We start from the raw sequence: 22,084 nt of genomic DNA, 5'->3' as shown, positions 1-22,084 counted from the left end.
TGTCATGATGACCCACCCTGCTTTGAGAAGCCAGGGCCTCATGACCCTGCATTGGCACCACACCGAGGCTGCATCACTGGGATGACTCATAGAAGTGATTGTGAATGCAGCCTGACCCTGGCAGTGTTTCCGTCTTCTGTCCATAATGTTTCCATGCGCTGGAACCAATGTGATGTCCCCTAGCACTAATCTGAGTCTTTGATATTCCAGAGAGTTGTGACTCTTTTCAGCATTTATTCACTTCCTTCTTTTCATTCTTATGTAAATGACGCGGCTATTTCAGCCTACTGGCCTAGAAGAAGTTGTGGAGGTGGTGCACACCATGGGATGGGTACCATCTTTTCCTTACCCAAAAACGCCTCTCCCTATTCCTTTTGAGGACCTTCCAGCTGATGACAGTCTGCTGCTGCTGTACAACACTTCGGAAAGCCCCCAACGGGAGTTAGACGTGGCCCGGGAGATCTCTTCTCCCCTTCACTCTTTTGGTCTCATCAAACCAGACCCATGCTTTTCTGTTCGCTTTGTTTTTATGTCTAGACAATGCAAACAGTACCTCCAGGAACCCAGTTTATTATGATTGGAATGTTGTCACCACTAAGAACGTAAGGCTTTGGGGTTACTTTTGAATATTCTGAATAGAATATTTTTAACTTTTTTATTAAAAATTACTGTGAATTAGGTGAAGGTTTACAGAGATGGTCATAGTTTTACATACAATGAGTCATACACCTTATGATTAAAATAATCCACTCCAATCCCCTCAGTATTTCATCATGTATCCCATATCCCCTGTTCAGACTCAGAGCTGAAGCTTTCGTGGGGATCCCACCTGATCTTTCCAAGAGGTTAACCTGTTTGTTTTTGAGTTGTGATACCATTTTATTTAGAAACATACCGACACCATTAAATCCATACAAAATGATTCTGGTATTTCATTTTTTTCTTTAAAATTGCATGAGTTACACAGCTCTGGATAATGGAAATATTAACACTCTGAATGTAAATTAAATACAAAACAACTGGACTCCTTTCGCACCCCCACTGCTCATCTTCTGTGGCATTTTTCGTTGCCTTTTGTAGATCTTTTTCTTCCTGGTTTTCAATCCCACCCGGGACTCTGATTTCACCCACTCGATTTTGATGGACTTTTCCTCGGCTGGGGGTTGAGCACATCTGCAGGGGACCATGGGCAGCTCAGTCGTGGGCTCTTTCTTTCTCCGTTTCTGCACCTCCTCCCTTGCTGTCGTGCTTTGTATTTTGCAGCTGTGATGGATTTCTTGATACGGCTGCGTGTTTGGTGACTGAATAGGGTTTTCCTATGAAGTTGGTGCTCTGAGCCTTCCCTGGAAAATCTGGATAAAGTTTAAGACAAAACGTTCCCTATCTCTACCAGAGCAGCATCTTCCTCTATAATCTGGAAATTCTGCAACCATAACCGATTATCCACAATGCTGAAAGCAAACACATGATTCACAAAGGGCTGACAAGGAGGTCAGCTGGGGCGACAGCGGGGCATCCAGAAGATCTGAATTTAGCAGTCTTTTAACAAAGTATCCTGTGGGATTCATCCAATACAGGGTCAAGACACAAAAGGGGCCGAGAAACCTGCAAACAGCTTCCAGTCAACTTGAGTTCAGCTAGGGTATGATTATTCTGAACAAGGAATTTAGCAGATGGTCCGTTAGGTGAATTTGAAAGCCACATATAAAGATGCTGCTTTTTCTTGGCCTCAAAATAGATGCACTTATTAGTTTTTCATTTAGTAGGCCTCATTAATCACGAATAACTTATCTTTATGATCTATTTTAGTATCTGCTTTTGAACGAGGCATCACCATTCTTAAATCTTGCATTAAGCATCTTGTTCTGAAATTTACTCCTCTGGAAGAATAGATGAGAACTTGATCCTTATTCTTCCACTTGCCCTTGCTGACAGGGCCTGGGATATGGTCTATGTATTCCTCTTGTGCCTCCTTTGCAGTGTCATGCTGCTTAGCCGGTGATGGGACATCTTTTTGGTTCCATTTTCATGTCTTGGCTTGGATGACCAGGTTTCAATGCCATCTAATATGATCTTTTTAATGCTTTTGAATTATGTTCCACATTTTCCACTCGTCATGTTCATGACATCCTACTGTGATGCTGCTCAGAGCAGTTGATAGTGGTCAACAAACATGCACCATCTACGTGTTTTGGTCTTAGAATGTTTACATGATCCATTAGTCCATCAGATGAATTATTTCTGTGTTTTTATTTTTATCACTCTTTTTTTGTTTTGAATTTGGTTCAATGTAAACACATTGTTCACAATTAAGATGCTGGAATCGTTCTGAGTTAGGAGGCACCACTTCTATTAAAGAGTTCAAGGGCGGTGGACAATTGGAGTACAACTAGAGAGTCAAAGTGAGGGCAGATGGTTATGATCTTGTTTTAATCCCTAACCTAACCCTAACCCTAACCCTCACCCTCATCCTAGCCCTAACACAACTCTAATTGGCTATGATCTTATAACCAGAGGTTGGAATTGGATTTGTGTGTTGTAACAAAGATTGGTTTTGTGTATGTGTATGTATGTATGTAATAATTTTCAGTTATACCGAGCTAGACTCTAAGACAGAATTTTGAATATTATAATATTCCGTTATAATAAAGAGAACCACCATTATTTTCTAATGAAATAAAAATAATTTCTGAGTTGCTCATCTGCTACCTGAGAGAAATTCTGGGAAGGAGGTATTAAGAACCATAGTCCTACCATCTTCCTTACCAGAACACTAACTTCCAAGGGGAAGGCCTAGCTCAAGTTCAAGGGGGAACACCTATATCAAAGTCTTTTTTTTCTTATTTCTAAGACATACTTTATCAGCATATATCTAGGTTCCCCCCTTATTTTCTTGATTCTATTACCAAAATAATACCTTCAGTCAATCTTCTTTCCCGCTGTCTCATATAAATCTGTTTTCTTCCACAGAGTCTCTTTTAATAACACCTATCATTCTATAATTTATACATTTTGCTTGTGTACTTTGCTTATTATCTATCTCCCTCATGAAACTGCAAGCTTGATTAAAGCAGGGAGTTTCATCTGTTGTGTTTACTACCGTTTCTCCATGGTTTTGAACAATGATGGCACACGGTAGATGCCTACTAAATATTTGTTGAAAACATCCCTTAATGAACCATGATGTCTGATGTTCAACTTAAAGCTGCTTTCTGTTCTTTTGAAACCTTCAATAACTTTTTTTTGCACACACAGCTTGAGGAATGAAGGCAGAAACGCAGGATAAAACTACAGGGTGAGCGTTATCTAGAAGGAATGTAGGCAACCTCAATCTAGTTCTTAGGAGGTAAGGCAACTGGGGTTTGGAATTTCCTGAGCACCTGGCTTGGGATTCAAATAATTTTATTTGAGTATTAATTTTAATTATTGAGTATTAATTTTAATAAAATTCAAATAATTTTATTTGAGTATTAAAAATATATTTGATTATTAAAATATATTCCAATTGGGTAGGGCAGTGGAGTGCGTATGTAGCACAATGATATTGCAAGAAAGTCTTGGGTAAAGAGAAAAAAATATTTTTAAAATATTCAATAAAAAGCAAAACTGTTAATAAGTTAAGTGAAATTCACAGGAAAAAAGGAAGCAACATGAGTTTCGTTTAAGGGAAGAGACATATTATATCACTACTTGTGTCATTCTCAATATTACTGTGTGATAGTTTCTCAAAACTGGGGTGATTGGCATGATTGAAATAACTCACCTGAGTCTGAATCGAGGCTTCATTGATTACTATTTAGCTACCTATTTACTTTTTGACTGCTATCTACTTTGTTTTCTATTTTGCCTTCAGAAGTGTACTGCCTGCTGTTTGGAGCCTTCTGACATTCCTGGAACATTTAGAACCTGAATAGCCAACAATGGAGGAGTCAAGGATGCTATTTGCAACAAAATGTGTGTTTGCCAGAGTGGTCTTGCAGGAGTATTTGAGCAGCATGCCTCAGCACGGTTATCCAGGGAGATGTTTCAGAGGATCACTTTCTAGGTTGGAGGGTGGATTAGCTAACCTTGCACTGTTCAATTTGCTGTTTTCCTATACATAATCCCTAATCCTGCCATCGCGCTCACCTTCTTCTTACCCCATTTTTCTATATAACGGTTCATCTCTCTCTCAGAATGTCAGAACATTGAGTTTCTTTTCCTGGGCTCTCTATTTCCCTTTTGACCTCTTAGTTTTACTCTGAATAGAGGATTGGAATTTTATTCTATGGCTCTTCCTTGATGATGTTCTGTGTGCACTTCACTGATATATGAGAAACACAAAACTTCAGCATAAAATTTCCTAGTTTGTGAGTCAACAGTGAAGGATAGGTACATAATGCAGCAACTTTTAGATACATAAAAACACTATTATTATTTCATACTGCTTGGTAACGTTATTCTCTTGTATACATTTTCAAAATTTAACTTTTGAGATGTGTTTTCTTCCCCAGTCAATGCAATACCTTTTCTGTTTTGTCACCTAATTTTTCAATTACTGACTTCCAGCTGATAATAGAAGAGAATGAATAATACCCCAGGTGTGTGCTAGATTCTGTGTTTGTATTGCAATAGTAGAAACTACTTGTACATAACGATAGTAGACCATTTCTCTAAACTGAGGGTAATTTAAGTTATTTGTATTTGTGATGTGACACATCTGCAGTATACCTCTGTAACAAGGAAATACTGAATTTATTGTAAAATTTCTTGATGAGGTATAGTATAATTCAATTTTGGTGTAAGTGAATACAATAATTTTTTCCTGTAAGTGATACAGAGAAAATATCTAAATATTGAGTAAATCCTTGTAATTTTTATGTTCACCGCTTTGTCAAAAAGATGTTATCTTCCCAGCAGCATCATGTTATCAAAGATGCAAACTTTAAATCAACAGTTGTTACACCTCCAGCAAGTCATGAATGTTTTCTGATTTATAGCAATCATTCTTTTTATATCTTTTCTCAGTCAAGCTGGGGCATTACAGTTATTTTCATGTAAAAGATCAAAACACTGTGGCTTACTGGTTCAAATAATCCACACCCAGTACTTTTAAAATTAATTGGCTATTGAAATAAATGTGACTTGAGGGCTCTTTTGATTAATAACATAAATATTGTTAACAAATACAAGGTAGAGACATTTACATAAGAATAAAATAGAAGATAACATAGACATAATGAAAAGAATCCTTTTTATGATTTATATTATAATGATATGCCAATAAAATATGACCATAAAAGCTGAAGAAATTTGTGGTATTTCAGGAGAGAAATATTACAGTTTTGTTTTTTGTTGGTTTTACATTCTCTTTTTAAAAAATCCACTTTGCCTAAATCAAACAAAGAAGGTTACCTTTTGGTGAATTTGCATAAATAATACTTTGAAGTTACAAACTACAGTACGCTAAAACTGACCTTATAGATCATAAAATTGTTTGCCCAAATTAATAATAATTAATCTGTTTTGATTTATAGTAAATTACAAGTGTAAATTACATACTGTATGAAAATACTTTCTATACAGCAGCTAACAGTTCTGGAAAGAACTTTTTGGAGCTAAATACTATTGCGTACTGATGATTCTGACTTACAGAGTCATGTGAGAGTAAAACTGTGCCACCCTCCTGGGCTGTAACCTTTATGGGAACAGAACAGCTGGTCTTTTCTTCTACGGAGCCTCTGGTGGGCTGAACCACCGAGCTTTCAGTTAGCAGCAGAGATCAGACTACTTTACCATGATAGCATCGGGGTTCCTAAGCACTATTATTGGTTCTATGTCATTGATGAGAAAAGTGAAATCCAGTGTCTGGGCCAGTGCCCAAGTCCTAGGTTGTTAAAACCTAGGTTTTTAAATCCAGAATTAAAAAACAGGATTTTGACTCATCTGAAGGAATAATTGAACAAACATAACCCTTAAACATTTTATTATACTGGCTTTGACTACAGTGTCTTAGAAAAAACTGGGAGAGTCTGATTGAAATGAAAAGAAAAGAGCTTTTATTGAGAGAGGCGTCAATTTACAGAGGATTCTTAACTGAGACAAGGGGGAGACAATTCACAGTGTTTATATATGGAGTTTTAATAAAAATTCAACAATTGGTAGATATTTAAGTAATAGTTACAAAATTGGGTGATAGTGTATCTGATTGGAAGATTATACAGTTTCTAAAGTGTTTTTTTGTTGCTGTTTTTTTCTTTTTACAAAGTGATCATTGCATTGGGTACATTTGGCCTTCAATCATGAGAACTTCCCCTGCCTGCATGGCTGCAGGGTGGACATACATAATTCTAAAGTTTCTTTTGGGTAAGCATCTTTTCTGAGAAGTGTTTTGGACATTGCTTCCTAAGCGGCAAACAAAACTTTTCAGTAAGTAATGGAGAATTAAGATCTGAAGTTGCTTACTGAATGATTTTCTCAAGACAGAATAGAAATTACAGGAATGAAACACTTCCTTCCTGGTGCAGAGGTTATATTTGATTTGAAACAGAATTGTTAGCCTTGACCTTACCAGAGTCACCCTCCTACATTAAGAACCCTAAATTAATTAGAGTTGCTCTCCTCCAGCAGGGAAGCACGTTTGCCAAACCCACACCAAGAACCGACCGGCCGAAGAAGCCAATGTAGAAATGGCCATGTTTTTTACCAGGGAGACCTAAAAATGTGGTTTAATTATACTCAAGAAGAAGAAGCAAAAATTACAGGTAGAGGGATAACAGTTCTAGTTATTTTCCAAACTAATTTTAGCTTGCTTGTAGAGTCCTATGCACATTGCAATTGTGCTTAACATTCTCTCCAAGGCCACTTATTGTCAACAATCAAGAATCACACTTTGGACACATTTCTCGGGCTCGAATAAGACAACTTCATAACGTGGTTACGTTCTTGATAGAAGTGCTTTCTCAACACATTGATTGGTTTATTTTATTTATCAAACACACTAGTAACGTAGTAACTGTGTGCTAGCTACTGTTGTAGGAACTTTGACATATTCGATTTTTGAGATAAATTCTATTATTGTCTCATTTTATGATTAAGATGACTGAAGCATAGCTTAAATAACTTGCTCCCATAAAACGTAACCGGTGAATGGTAGAGATTGGACAGAAAACGGGTTGCATTCACAATCTGTACTCTTAACCACACTACATTAGGATTCTCTGTATCACCCCACTATTGCTACATTGTTGCATTTGGCAAACCACCTCCAAACGTCACGATTCAGCACAAGGATGCTCTCTTCTTGTTTACAGATCTTCCGTTTCAGTCAGGTTTACATGACTTCAGACGGGCGCAGCTGATGGCTCTGCTTTCAGTTCTAATCCAGGCTCCTCACCAGACTCTCAGCTAGGGCCCAGTCTATTCCATATGTGTGTGCAGAGAGGTTCACGCCCACGAGGAGCAGAAACAAGGGCAAGCTCTTCTCAGGTAGATCACCAGAGGACCAAGCTAAACTTAATAAGTACATTAACTCGCCTTTAGAGTGAGGCATGTATTAGCTAACACGACTTTACGCTAGTGAATTAGAGACATTCTCACTCTACATTTGTTTAATACAAGAAGAGCTTGTTGCTCCGCAGCACGCCATATGAGCAGACTTCCTCAAGTGTATTTGTGGATTCAGCTAGGCCTCCATGTATCCTGGCTATTCCTTCCTCTAGCAATCAGACATTGTTCCGTCATAAGGGAAGGTACAGAAAGAATGGGAATTGGCCCTGACGGTAGCATCCTTTAATTCTCTGTATTACATTGGCTAGAACTCAGACACATCGTTCCTAACTCTGAGGGAGAAAGGAAAATGAACTAGAGTTTGTGCTCCAAGAGGGTATTGGGTTTGGTTAGCATCTAGCCAATTTTGAACATGCAAAACGAATCACGTGATTATACAACAATGAGCAGATATCTGTCTACACTTGTTCTTCATGCTATAGCAGCATTAAGTGCATTAGAGAGGTACCTTAAATCCCTTACTAAAATGAAGACAGAATATTAGCATAAAATCAAATCTTTAGGATAATAAATTCAACAAACTACTAGGGGTTTTTTGTTGGTAGTTGGGTGGGCAGGGTGGTCTTATAAAAGTAAGAAGTCACCAGCCACCTCTTTGAATTCCTAGTTCACACTATCATGTAAAAATGAACTTGGAGTATGAAAATCCATAGTTTGCACCAGAGTGAAACAGTTAAAAATGTGTAAATGTGAGTTTTTGAAGTCTCAAAGCAGTTTGTGTCTTCTGAGAAAAATATTTTGAGAAGACATTGTTTTTTCCTAGAGCCATAAGAAACAGACATTGATCTTTGGTTTTTATGAAAGTACACTGCCTTTCTGCAGACTCTCAACTACATCACATCTTCCAAAATTAATCTTCCACCATTTTTTTGTCAATCGTGACCAGTTAACACTCCATATCATTATTTAACCTCATGGTTTTTCTTTTCCTTTTTTGTATTCAGAAAAATAAAATTATTCATACGAGACAGATGGAAGATTAAGGATTAAATCTATGCTTCTCTACTGCCAAATTGAACCCCATTTTGAGTCAGAGCACCAGCTACACGGTGAACACAAGTATTCAATGAAGGAAGTTATTCACGATATGACTGGCCCATTACTAATGCAATTACTATAGCACTTGTTGCAATGACTACGAGTTCAATTACGTTACAACAAAATGACTCCGAAACACAAAATGGATATTTCTGGTCTCGTTAGTTGCAGGAGGTTGGAGCACCTAAATCACATCATGTAGCTGTCACTTTTCAATCATTATTTATGTCAGAGGTATTATCGACTGATAAATCCAGTTATTCCTTGCTCCCCTGAAAACACTTAGCATATTGCTTTTTTGTCTCTCATTTTTGACAAGTACTTTTTGTGTCAAAAACAGATTATGTCACAGTATAAATCACTGCTTCAACCTCTGCATGCATTATTTTCTTAATGGAGATAAAATCTGTTATATTCTTTTAAAGTTAAAAAAACCATAAAACACAACAATTTTTAAAAAGAAATGTCTGTTACTTCACATCCTAAACATTTAGCTTGATATATATAATTTGCTTTACCTACTGGTTATGCCACAAATATAATTGAACTTTGGATGAGGTCTTTTTGTGTCTGTGAGAATAACAAGGACAACACTAATAAGAATCCCTGCTTTAATTGATTTTGTTATTTTCATGGGAATGCCCGTATTTTGTTCCTACCAAAAGAAATCTTGCAATGTTAAAAAAAATCCAATTTATGTGTTTTTCTTTCTTTTTGGGTGTTTATTAGGTTTAGGTAGCCCTGCAAAGTAGTCTTGTATTTTTCTTTCTATTTTAAGTAACGTGTTGGTTCCTAGGAAGAACTAGTCTCCAGAGTTGAAACAGCTGGGGCTTCAATATCCATATTTTTAAGCTGAAATAGCACCGTAAGAGCATTGCGGCTAGAAAAGAAGGAAATAAATCAGCCTGTGAGATGTTATCATTCACTTTACATCGTGCAAAACAAATACAGCTGCCATATTCTAACATCCACCATAGATAGATTGAAAATGTATATCATTATTTAACATGGTGCAATGAGGGAGAGGGCGAGAGCATCTATGGCTTTGAAAGTACAGTATTTTGGTAATATGTCTTATTAAAGCAAAGTAAATTGGCTACTGGATGGTAAAATTTCAAAGAGGTTATCAAAGTGTTGAATTGTAGAGACTCAAAATTATATGAATTTAGGAGTGGAGAAGATTTCGCTGTTTATTAATCTCTGAAATAGGTTGTAACACCATGTAACATTTTTAAAAATATGAAGAGGTATCACTAGGCTTCTATTGATTTTTCTTCTTAATACCTCTGGGGAAAATGACTGTTTCCTTTGGAGAAATGCTCTCTCCTCGTTCCCTTTCATCTGTATGTTCAGGGTCTTTGCTATTGGGGAGTGCCGCTGGCATTTCTGACGTCAGTGGCTACTGTCAGAAGAGTAGCTCACCCCGTGAACTAAGCCTAGTGATTCACCTTTTCTATGAACAATGCACGTGATTCAAGCCTGGACCATTTCCCCCCTGTTATTTGCCTGTAATCTCTAAGAACATCTTGTGTCATGAGCTACTTCTCCTATTTTTTTCCTATTAAAATTTTCATAGTTTTATAGTTTCTATTTACTTCTCCGCTACATTTTGAGTTGTTTTTTTGCACTGTGTATGAGGTTTAGGGCAAGATTCTTCTTTTTTGTTGATGTTACTATTTTCTTCTAATTCAATGGCCCATTATCCTAGTACTGTTTTTATACATTTTCATTTCAATCCATTATTTAACTATTAAATATTTTCCAACATCTGTCAAAATCAATTAGTCATTTTTATAGCATTCTGTTTCTGGGTTCTTTATTGATCTTGATATCTTTCTCTGTGTCTGCAACATGTCATCTTAATTACACTGGCTATGTAGGAAGTCTTACAATTAAGTGAAATAATTCCTCCTGCTTTATTCTCATTTGTCACACTTGCTTTGACTCTTCAGGATCCTTCCCCTTTCCAAACATATATTATAATGAGCTTACTCATATCCAGAAAACAGTCTTCTGGAATTTTGATTGGTATTGTTTTAATTCTATAGGTCAATTTTTGGAGAATTGACATGATTATTGGTTGAAACTTTTGATATTAAAGCATTAGATGTCTCTTCATTGATTTATTGAATTAGTATTATATAATTCTGAGAATACAGACTCTATACATGGTTTATTATAGTAATTATTATTTCCTATTTTGTTGTTTTAGATATTTTACATGAACTAATTTTGATATTTTTTATTCCAATTCATTATTACTAGTTCATAAAAATACATTCTTTTAATTGATCATGTGGCCTGTAACTTTGCTAAACACCAGTTCTAACAGGTCCTTTGTAGATTCTTTGAGATATTTTTACATTAAAAATATTTCACCTCTGAAAAGGGTTGGTTTTATGCCTCCTGCTGTGTTTTTATGTTTTTAAAAAAAATTTCTCCTTCCTTTCTTTGCCATATTTTCTGTCTAGGGCTGATTAAAGTAGAAATTCTTATCCTTTCCCCAACTTTTGGGATGAAGCATTTAGGTTTGCATCATTAAATACAATGTTAGCTACAGATTTTTGTATATAACTCTTATCAGGCTAAGGGAATTGTTATATGTTCCTATTTTATTAAGAATTTTTATCTAGAATGCCTGTTGAATTTAAAAAAAGGCTGCTCTGCACTAATTGATCGAATCATCTGCTGTTTTCTTTAAGGCTGCTAATCAGATTTTTTCTATTGATTGATTTCTGAATGTTGAACTGCATTTGCATTCTCTGATGCACTCCACCTGACTTTCCTATTCGTCAGTTTATATATTGCTGAAATTGGTATATGGATATTTCTGAGAGTGTTTGTATTTATGTTCATGAGGTCTGTTTATCTGTTTCAGTTCTCTTGAACTCTTTGCTCGTTTGCTAGCAGGGGAATGTTGGCATCATAAGATGAACAGAGAAGTGTTCCCATTGCCCCTATAATTTGGAAAGTTGTGTAGAACTGGTGATAGTCTTCATTAAAAGGTTGATATATTTCACTGATATATACCAGTGAAATGGGGTTCTGGAGACATTTTTGGTTTTACTAATTTATTTTAATTCTCTCTAAGCACAAGATTTTTCTCATTTTTGGATTAATATTAAAATGACCACAAATATATTTTCTAGCTCCAGTCTCATAGATTCTGATTCAATAGGTAAAAGTAAAAACCATAACCCTGTATTTTTAGTAATCATTGATTTCAGTATTCTAGAATCCTTACTATAGATTAATATGTCTGACTATGTGCACATGAACTCACATGTTGCCATTTTCTTCAAATGCTTCAATTTCTCTCTTTACTCTAGGTTTTTGCCCCAAGATTCTACTGACACAGGCCTTTCAGAAGGTGACCAATGATTTTCACATAACTGTAACAGGCAATTCCAAATCCTGTGCTATTTGGCACAGTTTAATCTATAGTGAAATTCTTCCAATGTGGAATTCTTCGTTTGGATTCCAGGACACCAGTTACTTTTGTTTCTTCCCTATGGTCTCACTGGCTGATCCCTGTCATTGTCCTTGATTTTTGCTCCTAATCACTTAGACCTCATTCCTCGTGTTCTGTTTGTATCTGCAACCTTCTCTGGAGGCTCTCCATATGTCCTATCCGTGCTAATGATTCTCACATGTGTATCTTCATCCCAGATGCCTCCTCTGAATTCAGGACTTACATATCTAACTTTTCAACAGTTCCACTTAGAAATCTCATAGGTATTTAAATGTAATATGTCCAAAATAAAATTCCTAAAATTATCTCCAAATCTACTCTTTCTGTAGCCTTTCTCATCATAGTAAATGACAACTCCATACTTCAAATTGCGTAGATTAAATTTTTTATATTTTCCTTTTAAAAAAAGAAGCTTGGGAGCTCTTACAGATATTGGAACAATCCATATTTCAATTAAAATAAGCATAATTGTACAAATGCTACCACGATCAGTTTCAATATATTTTCTTTCTTCTTAAACTCTTTGATATCAGCTTCCCTTTATTCCCCCTTCCCCACCCTGCCCCCAGAGACCCTGTTTTATTACATATTATTATTTGCTGTATCTTACACCATCCAGTGAATCCATTGACCAGCAATTCTGTTATTCCTTCTCCTCAAGTGGGGTTATACAGTCATCATTACTATCAGATCCCAATTATCCCTCCCACCCCCCTCGCCAGTCTTCCAGACACTCAGGGAATCTTTACTCTCATTACTGTTACAGAAGGGTTATCTACTTAGCTTTCATGCATGGAGCGCTCTTAATTGTACAGATGAACATATGCAGGCCTACAAGTTTAATGAGGCAAATCAAAGACCATAATAGTAAGGGGAAGAAATGTTACAGAATTAGAAGATAGTTATGTGTTTCATCAGTGTTATCCTGCTCCCTAGATTTAACATTCCTACCGTGTGGCCCTTCTATGAAGTACTATCTAATTATCTTAGAGGTGGGTTTTGGGTCTCAACTTTGTCCATGCTCTTCCCTTCAATTTGATAGCTTGCTTTTGAACATCTGATACCCATTCCCATTGACACCTCATGATCACACAGGCTGGTGTGCTTCTTCCATGTGGACTTTGTTACTTCTCAGATAGATAGCCACTTGTTTATCTTCAAGCCTTTAAGGTCCCAGGCACTATATCTTTTGATAGCCGGGCACCATCAGCTTTCTTCACTACATTTGCTTATGCACCTGCTTTGTCTTCAGCGATCGTGTTGGGAAGGTGAGTATCACACATTGTCACATTATTAGAATAAATCATTCTCATACTGAGGTAAGGTTTAAGTAGAGGCCCAAAGTTCATCTGCTTATTTATTGAGTTGACACATGTATACATACATAGACAGATACAGTTATTTTTATATGTTTATATATTTACATTATATATGTATATTTATACCTTTATCTATAATTGTTACTTTCTTCTTCTTTCCCCTGTTCTGTCTGCTGTATTTCTCACCTTGCATCATTCAAATACTATCCTTAACCCAAGTCCATCACCCCATCATTTATACTCTATTTCAAGCCATCATCAAGTATTGTTTATATTATTGTAACAATGTGTATAGTAAACACAAATAACCCTCTTGAGAAGTAAGGTTATTTCCTTCCTCTGTTCACAGTCCTTCAGTGGTGAAACTCATCACTCAGGGTGGAAGGGATAAGACGGTCCCTGCTACTTCATTAACCTCATTGCCTCCTACTCCTGCTCGCTCTCATTTCGCTGCCGTCATGTGAACTTACACATGCCAACGAAGCTCCCGAAGAGTCTTTACTCTTCCTAGTCCACTACCTATCATGTGCTTTTTCTGGAGAGATATAAGGTTTGCTTGCTCACTTTTTTTGTATCGCTACTTAAATGTATGTGAGACCATGTGCCCACTCCCATGATATCCAGTCTTCCTTAGCTGGTTTTATTGTGGTCTTTCCATTGTCCTTATCACAAACACATACATGTGCATATATGTACATGTATATAAATATGTATGCATATACATATGTGTATTCTGTCTTCCTCCTCCCTTTCCTGCCCCTCCTAGAATATAAACTCCATCTGAGCTTGGTAGTTTTCTCTATCATTCATTGCTCTGTCTCAAGTATCTGGAGCAGGAATCAGCAACCTTTTGAGATGGAGAAGCCACTCCTGTTCCTCACAGCAATTTACAAATTATTCAAGAGCCATAAGTATATTTTCACAAACAAATGAAACTAGTACTATCTGAATAGTATCCATTAAAGGAAATGATGTTCGTTTCATTTTCATTTTCAATTTTACTTCACATCCCTGGGTGCCTTCTGAAGGAACTGCATACGGCATATCAGCTGACCCGGATCTAGAACAGTGTCTGCACAGGAAACTCATTTCACATCCAAACTAAGTCATTCCTTCCTCTTTTATTAAAGTTTTATCGGGCTTTACTCTCACATTTTACCTCTTGATATCTTTAGATTCTGATGCTTTTACTGTAGACTTCAAAGGATTTTATATTAAAAGAGGATAAAGAAGTAATAACTACAGAGTAGTTTCTCTCACAGTTTATTTTCTTTCTAGGGATTGCAAATATTAGCACACACAATTACGAACCTTTCAGGAAATTTATTAATGATGAGAACAGGTTGGTTAATCCATAATTGATATTCTCTGTTGCCCCTTTGTTGGTGTCATGAGCTACGTAAATGACGAATGCAGCTTCTCTGCGACCGATACTTCTTTTCTGGAGAGACAATGGAGGTGGTTTAACTCCGTTTACTCACTTTGATCCTAGGAGATTTGGGCCTGGTAAGACAAAATCTTGGACAAGAACAAGTGACTTTTCCACAGGGGCTATACCATTTTTGCATTCCCCTTAGTAATAGAGGAAGGTTCTGATTTCTCCACATGCTTATTAAGCCCTTACGTTCAGTTATGAGGCTCTATTTATCATTTGATGTTACTACATTTATTATCCTTTTTTGGCCCATTGATGCACACATGTTCAAGTCTATGATGTTACTAACTCCGTTCGTAGCAACTTCCTCATGGAATACCACTGTCAATTATGTCCTCTTGCTATACCATGATCTCGAAACTGCAGTAACCATAAACTTGGAGGTCAATGAAGCTACTCTATAGGTTTGATATTAGAATGGGAAATTTTACAGAAATGTATTTTAGATTCTATTGTAAATAATATATTTAACAATACATTTGAAAATTCAGCTCTTAGCCGTCACTTAACATACCTTAACATACTCTTCTTTTGGCTATTAATTTCCCTTCATTAATGATAGAAGTAAGCATTCCTGGTTAAATGCTCAACGACTAAATGAAAGATTGGCTGTTTGAACCCACAAGTTACTCCACAGAGGAAAGATGTGGCCGGCTTCTTCCATAAATATTACACCCTGCCAAATATGGGGCTGCTCTATGACCAACTGACTTGCCTACAGAAGTCATTTTGTTTTCTTAAAATAGATGAAAATAACTATTTTCTATAAATATATACACGAATTGCTAAAAAGGCATCACCATCTCATTAAGAAATCAATTTCGCAATTAAATATTACTTTATGTTTCTAATTATAATGATTTCGATATGTTTTTGATGGATTAGATACTAAAAGTAATTTTGTTGCTGTAAGGTGTTGTTGAATCAGTTCTAACTCCTAACGACTGTGTACAACGGAAGGTAGCACCACTGGCCCTGCACCGATTCAAAAGGAAACTCACTGTACTTGATGGGTCCATAATTATTTGCAAAGTAAAAATAAACGTTACATACATATTTTACTGATGAAAATGTGATAGGGGGTCAATAAAAGACTTCCAAGAACAATATTCAAGATAGTGTTCTGAGAACTAAGAGGTTATATGATTTACATAGGAGCCTTGGTGGCATAGTGGTTGGGCTGCTAACCAGAAGGGCACGGTTGGAAATCACCAGCCACTCTGCCAGAGGCCTCGGGGCCTTCCTATGCCCATCAGAAGTGACAAAACGGAAACTCCCAAGTCATCTCTACCTAGTCCTTCTGCATCAACTTAATGGCAGGTTTGGTTTCTGATGATTTCGATGTTGCACGAGCTAATAGTCCGGGCCTGGCTCTGGAATATGTTAGCGCTTAGTGGTGATCGTGAGTATGCCGAGAGGGATTCGCTTTATGTTTCATTTTCAAATTATATTATTAGCAGTTTGTCCATATTTACTATAGATCCCCCGGCACATTCATTAGCCCTGTTGCTTTCAGTGGAGCCAATCTTTTACAATGTAGAGCATTTCTTTTCCTTTTCTGAGTATCCTAATTGCCATGTGGGACAAGCCTAAATCGTGAGCGATAACATTCACTCATTTTCCACTTTACTCTTGTTCGTAACCTTGCTTCACTTCTGAATCAATATTTCTGCCTTTCCTTTGTATGTAGCTGCTAACAGTGTCAGCGATTCTGCCTTCCTCGGGAGCCATGAAGCACATCATGGAAATATTTTCTAAGGAAAATTGCAGAGAGATAATGCTAAAACTCTTGAGAGTTGTGCTCTTACATGATATTGCATGTTGCTGCCTATGAGTTGAAACATATTTGTTACCTTGTACATTTAAAAATAGAACAAACCGTACCATTAATATAAATGGTTATTATGCCTAGCCAGGCATACATATTTTAGTTTTATATTTTGACCGGGCAGTGCGATCCCTTGTACCCAAGAGGAATTAGATTCCCCTTGTCTTACCTGTGGGAAGCGTTGTGTTCTCTACGTACCATTCTTCAATTGGATTTTTGCACTCTGCACTAGTACATGTACATGTGTCAGATGTTCTGAGTAGATGTTATGTGGCATATGACTGCAAGATCAAATTCTTTGGGGACAGAGGACTAACAATATAATTTTAAAGAGGAAAAAGAATGGTAGAAATTTTCTGACTACCAAAGAGGAGCTTTATATTTATATTTCTGTGGTGTTTAGGCCATTGGCTTATATTAAACATAATGAAATGGGATTTTTAATTGAAAAACAATTTATTTTATATCCCTTAAATCATTAATCATAAAAGTGAAAAAGTGCTTGGAAAACAAGTAGGGAAATAGGAATGAGACAAACAGTCTTTGAACAATTATTTTACCCTTGAGAGATAGCTTAGTTTTGTTTTTTGCCATTCATTCAAAAAATAAACAAGCAAACAAAATATCTATCAGATTCCTTAAAAGGTACCTTTTAATATTTGAGTGGAAACACAGAAAATGACTCTTTCAACATTAAATTATCTATATTAGGCTAATTTATTACTTTACTATTTATTATAAATTGGGCAGATATAAAAGCACACCAGTTTTCCATCAAAGAATTTATTAATGTTTTGGTACATAGCATTAATTTCAATAATGTAACATCATTTACCCCACTTTCATATTTCCCGTTTCAATTCCTTTTTTTCTCACCCTTTTGAACTCTGCCGCTGCCCTTTTCACTACAAGTGGTGGCTTATTTAAGGTGTGCATATCTCTTTAGGGTCAGTGTTCTCCTTATTGACCTCACAACCGCTTGGCTAAAATACTGAGCCACGGAGGTGAGTTCATTTCCAGACGTGGAAGGTGACTAAGGGCCGTAGTCTTGGGTTCCACTACTCTCTGCACCACCAGTAAGGCTTCTCGTTATGATTTTGAGATCTCTTTCAGAACAGTTGTTTCTAGTATTCCAGTACCATGTAGTTCTTCTCCTCTTAGGGCCACAGAGGTTGTCTATGATTTATCATTACAATGGACTCAATTGTTTCCATGCATCCTCCGTTTTCTTCACTCCTCTCATCCATTCATAGAGAGACCAAGTTCCATCTGAGGCAGCTCTTCTGGAGTGTTTGGAGCCCCAGTGACACAGTCAACAGCTTGTTTTATTGATGCTTTGCTGTTTCATTTATTTCTGTTCTAAACTTCTTTTTCTTTCAGTAATTATAGGCCTATTTTGCTGTTCTTATCCTAATTGTTGTAGATATTGGGTTACGATGTTGATTTTATTCATTCGATGTGGTACTCATTGCTTTAAATTGCCTCTGAGCACTCTTTTTGTTGTGATCCCAAAACATTCTGATATGTTGTATTTTCACTATCACCTGATTCAGTAAATCTTAAATTTTCATTTCTTCTATTACCCAGTTTTTAAGCAAGTTGTTATTCAGTTTCCATGTATTTTACTCCCACTACCCTCAATCTTCCAATTGTTTACTTTTAATTTTATAACACTGTGAGCTGAAAAGATGCTATGTTGTTTTCCTATTTTTAAGAATTTCTCAAGGCTTGCATTGTGGCCTAAATTAAGCTCCTTTCTGGAGAATGTTCCATGTATTCTAGAGAAGAATGTATATTGTGGTGTTGTTAGGTAGGATGTTCTATATACATGTATGATGTTAATCTGATAGAACTGAAGGCAAACAATTAAAGTCTGTAGTTAGAATATTAAAAGATTATATGGACAAAATATTAAACATAAAAAAAACCCCAAGCCTTCTTTCCATCATGTAAATTCCAACTGACAGTAATCCTATAGATAGAATATAACTGCCTCTTTGGGTTTCTGAGACTTTAAATCTTTAAAGAAGTAGCCCGCCTTGTCTTACAACAATACAGGAGGCACACATTATGATGGAAGGAACACACAGTTAGTGCACCAAAAATAACTGATGGATATTCAATCCTTTCAAGAGATGGCATGTGATCAAGAACCAATGGTATAGAAAGAAGTCTAAGCTTCCGGAAGTCATCAGTGACAAATAAGGCTCCTGGAATGGATAGACTACCAACTGACATGTTTTAATAAACTGTTGAAGCCTTGGAAACCCTCACGCTTCCTTGCCAAGGAATTTGGCTAACCAATTGGAAGCTATTCATATATGTGTCTATTCCAGAGAAAGGCGACCCAAAAGAGTGGAGACATTATTGAACAATATAATCAATATTGCACACAAGTAAACTTGTGCAGAAACAATTCAACCATGGTTGCATTAGTACATTGCCAGAAATTCAAGCTGGATTGAGAAAAGGACGCAAAATGAAAGATATTATTGCTGAGAGTAATTTCATTGTGGCTGAAAATAGAGAATATCAAAAAAGAGGTTGACTTGTGGTTGATTAACTATGTAGATACATTTGTCTGAGTGGCTCATAACAAACAATGGATAGCCTTGAGAAGAATGGGAATTCCAGAACTCTTCATTGTGCCCCCGCATAACCTGTATGTGGACAAGAGGCAGTATTCAAACAGAAAAGGGGAATGCGGTGTAGCTTAAAAACAGGAAAGTAGCATGTCCGGGTTATAGCCTTTCACCCTACATATTCATGCCTGCTGAATAATCTGAGAAGCTGGATATCAATAAGACTAGAATCAGTGTAGGAGAAAGTCTTATTAACAAGCTGTCATTTGAAGATAACACACTCGCTTGTTGAAAGTAAGAAGGACTGGAAAGATTCGCTGAGACACAATACCAAGGAGCTCAGCTTGCGGTGTGGATTGCAACTCAATGTCAAAAACCAAAACCAAATATGCTCACCACTGGATGAAAGTCAGCATCATGATAAATGGGGAAAAAATGAAGTGCTCAGGATTTCATTCTGCTCATATTCACTTTCAATGCTCTGGAAGCAGCAACAGGGAGTCAAACAGTGCGTTGCACTGGAGAAATCTGCTGCACAAGCCTGTTTTTCAGTCTGGAACAGGAAGGCTCTCACTCTGAGCACCAAAGTACATCTGACCCAAGTTATGGTATTTCCAGTCACCTCACATCTATCAAAAAGTTGGGCAAGGGATAATGAAGACTGAATGATGTGTGGAATTATGGTGTTGGCGAAGAATATTGAAAGTACCATTGTCTGCCCAAAGAGCAAACAAATCTATATTGCCTAAGTACAATCAGAATGCTCCTTCGAAGCCAGGATGGTGAGATTTCATACTCTGGAAATGCTCTTAGGAGCAACCAGGCCTTGCAAAAGGACAGCAGGCATAGTGAACTCGAAGGTCAGCGCAAAAGGAGAGTCTCAACACAGTTAGGGATATGGGACAGCTAGGATGTGGTTTCCCAGTGAATTTCTCTAAGGAGAGCCCTTGCTACTCCTAAAGAACGAGCAGGGGCACCATTAAGATGGACGTGGGTCTGGTTACTTCTGGCCATTTTTTCACTAATTTAGGTGTACAGTTTTCTTAAAACTTCATATTAAGTTCCAGGAATCACCAAAACTTACTGGGTACTCTGTACCTCAAGAAAATCTGTCAAAATTATCCCTTTGGAATAACAGAAAACAACGGCATGACCCCCTAAGATGACTTGTATTTTACTGGTCAGTAGATGCCTTCAAAAGTCAGTTTTGATTGGACTTTTTTTCCCTTCCCCTCCCCCCTATTCCACCCACTAGCCGATTGGATTTTTTTAAGGTACTCTAATGAGGCTAAGATAAACACATTACTGAGAGAACTTGCCTGCAGTCACACACTGATCACAGACATATTTAAATATTTAATTTGGAATATATCATGCATGTGAATCAACTGGAACTATCGTAGCAATAACTTTGTACTTACTTTGTATTTATATGTAATCAGCCACTCATGTCGCTGATCCTACTTTTCTCCCCAAATCTCAACTTTAGTGGGAAAAAATTAAATCACTCTATTCTCACACACCTTGAAGGCTACACATTATTCAATTTTTCATCTGAGATATCCTAGTGCTGCTAGAAGTTTCCCAAGTCTCTTCTATGAAAACACTATGTTCTGATTCCTACAAGTATTCACAGGATATACTTTTCCTTGCAAAAAATAAACTTTTACTCCTATGGATATGTTTACCTATCTGTAAACCTTAAAACAATTTAATTTACTACTCTTTCAACATTTCAAAAAAATGATTAAGTAAATGAAGCATATGACTTTACAAATTACATTTTTTTACATTGCATTCTTCTAGTAAGGAAATTATTGTTAAAATTTTTGGTCATTATTTAAATTTACACAGGTACAGATAAGTTGATTAAAATTGATATGCACATATATATTTAATTTTAGGAGAAGCATATAATATATTAGGTTAAGTTTAAACAAATATTTTTCACAACAATAAAGTCTAAAATGCCATGATGTATTTAACCACACCCTAATGGTTTTTCCGCAAGATGTTTTCAAAGTCTTTCTCTTAATCACATGCAGTGTGACAAAGAGCGTCCTGGTGAAAATATCACTGCGTGTGTTTGATTATTTCTCAAATATAGATTCCTAAAGTGGGGTGACTTGGTCAATGATTTTACATGCTAATGTTTCAAAGATATTGTCTCCCCAAACAAAACTATTTTACATTTAGATAACAGTGGAAAAAAGGTTTCTTACACCTTCTGCAAAAATGCATATTTTCAACTTTTAAAACTTTTTGCCAAGCAAGTACGTGTGAGAAGCTGCAAGAAGTGTGACTTCATGTGGACATTGGCATTTCTCTGTAGCATATTGCTCTGCAGAGAGAAGTGGCATGTCTATAATTTGAGTTTCAGTAATGCTGAGTTACTTTTTCTCCCCCTTAGGCCATGTTTATCTGCACAATATCAGTTGGATATGGATTTTGATTCCCCTCTGTCTCCAGAGAAACATATTTTCCTGCTTTCTTTTTGGATCATTTCCTCCTTTCTATTTTCATCTTCAGGAGCTCTGGTGGCTTAGTGGGTCAGCGGTTTGAACCCATCAACAGTTCCACGGGAGAAAAATGAATGCGTCTGCATCTGCGAAAATGTGCAGTCTCTTAAACCCAAAGGGGAAGTTCTACTCTGTCCTATAGGCTTTCACTGAGTCGGAATCAACTTGATGGCTGATTCTGGGAGTAAAGTATAATTAGCATAACAAATGATTCCTTGTCTCCAAACAGGATTTACATCTACAGGTTTAGAGGTTAAATTTACAACATATATTTCAGGGTAACATAATTTAACCCATAATATTATTAATTCTTTTTTTATGTTGGACACAGAATATTGGAGTT

At 36.6% G+C, this 22,084-nt stretch overlaps 1 pseudogene; it reads right to left on the bottom strand.

The window, feature by feature from the left end:
* Nucleotides 1-1,004: 1,004 nt before the first annotated feature.
* On the bottom strand, nucleotides 1,005-2,017 carry LOC142435929 (ribosome biogenesis protein BRX1 homolog pseudogene; annotated as a pseudogene).
* Nucleotides 2,018-22,084: the final 20,067 nt, after the last annotated feature.

Source organism: Tenrec ecaudatus (assembly GCF_050624435.1).
Source record: "Tenrec ecaudatus isolate mTenEca1 chromosome 11 unlocalized genomic scaffold, mTenEca1.hap1 SUPER_11_unloc_2, whole genome shotgun sequence".
NCBI classification, from domain to species: Eukaryota; Metazoa; Chordata; class Mammalia; order Afrosoricida; family Tenrecidae; genus Tenrec; species Tenrec ecaudatus.
Note: the sequence above shows the minus strand (reverse complement) of the source record. Positions and strands in the feature narration are given on the sequence as shown.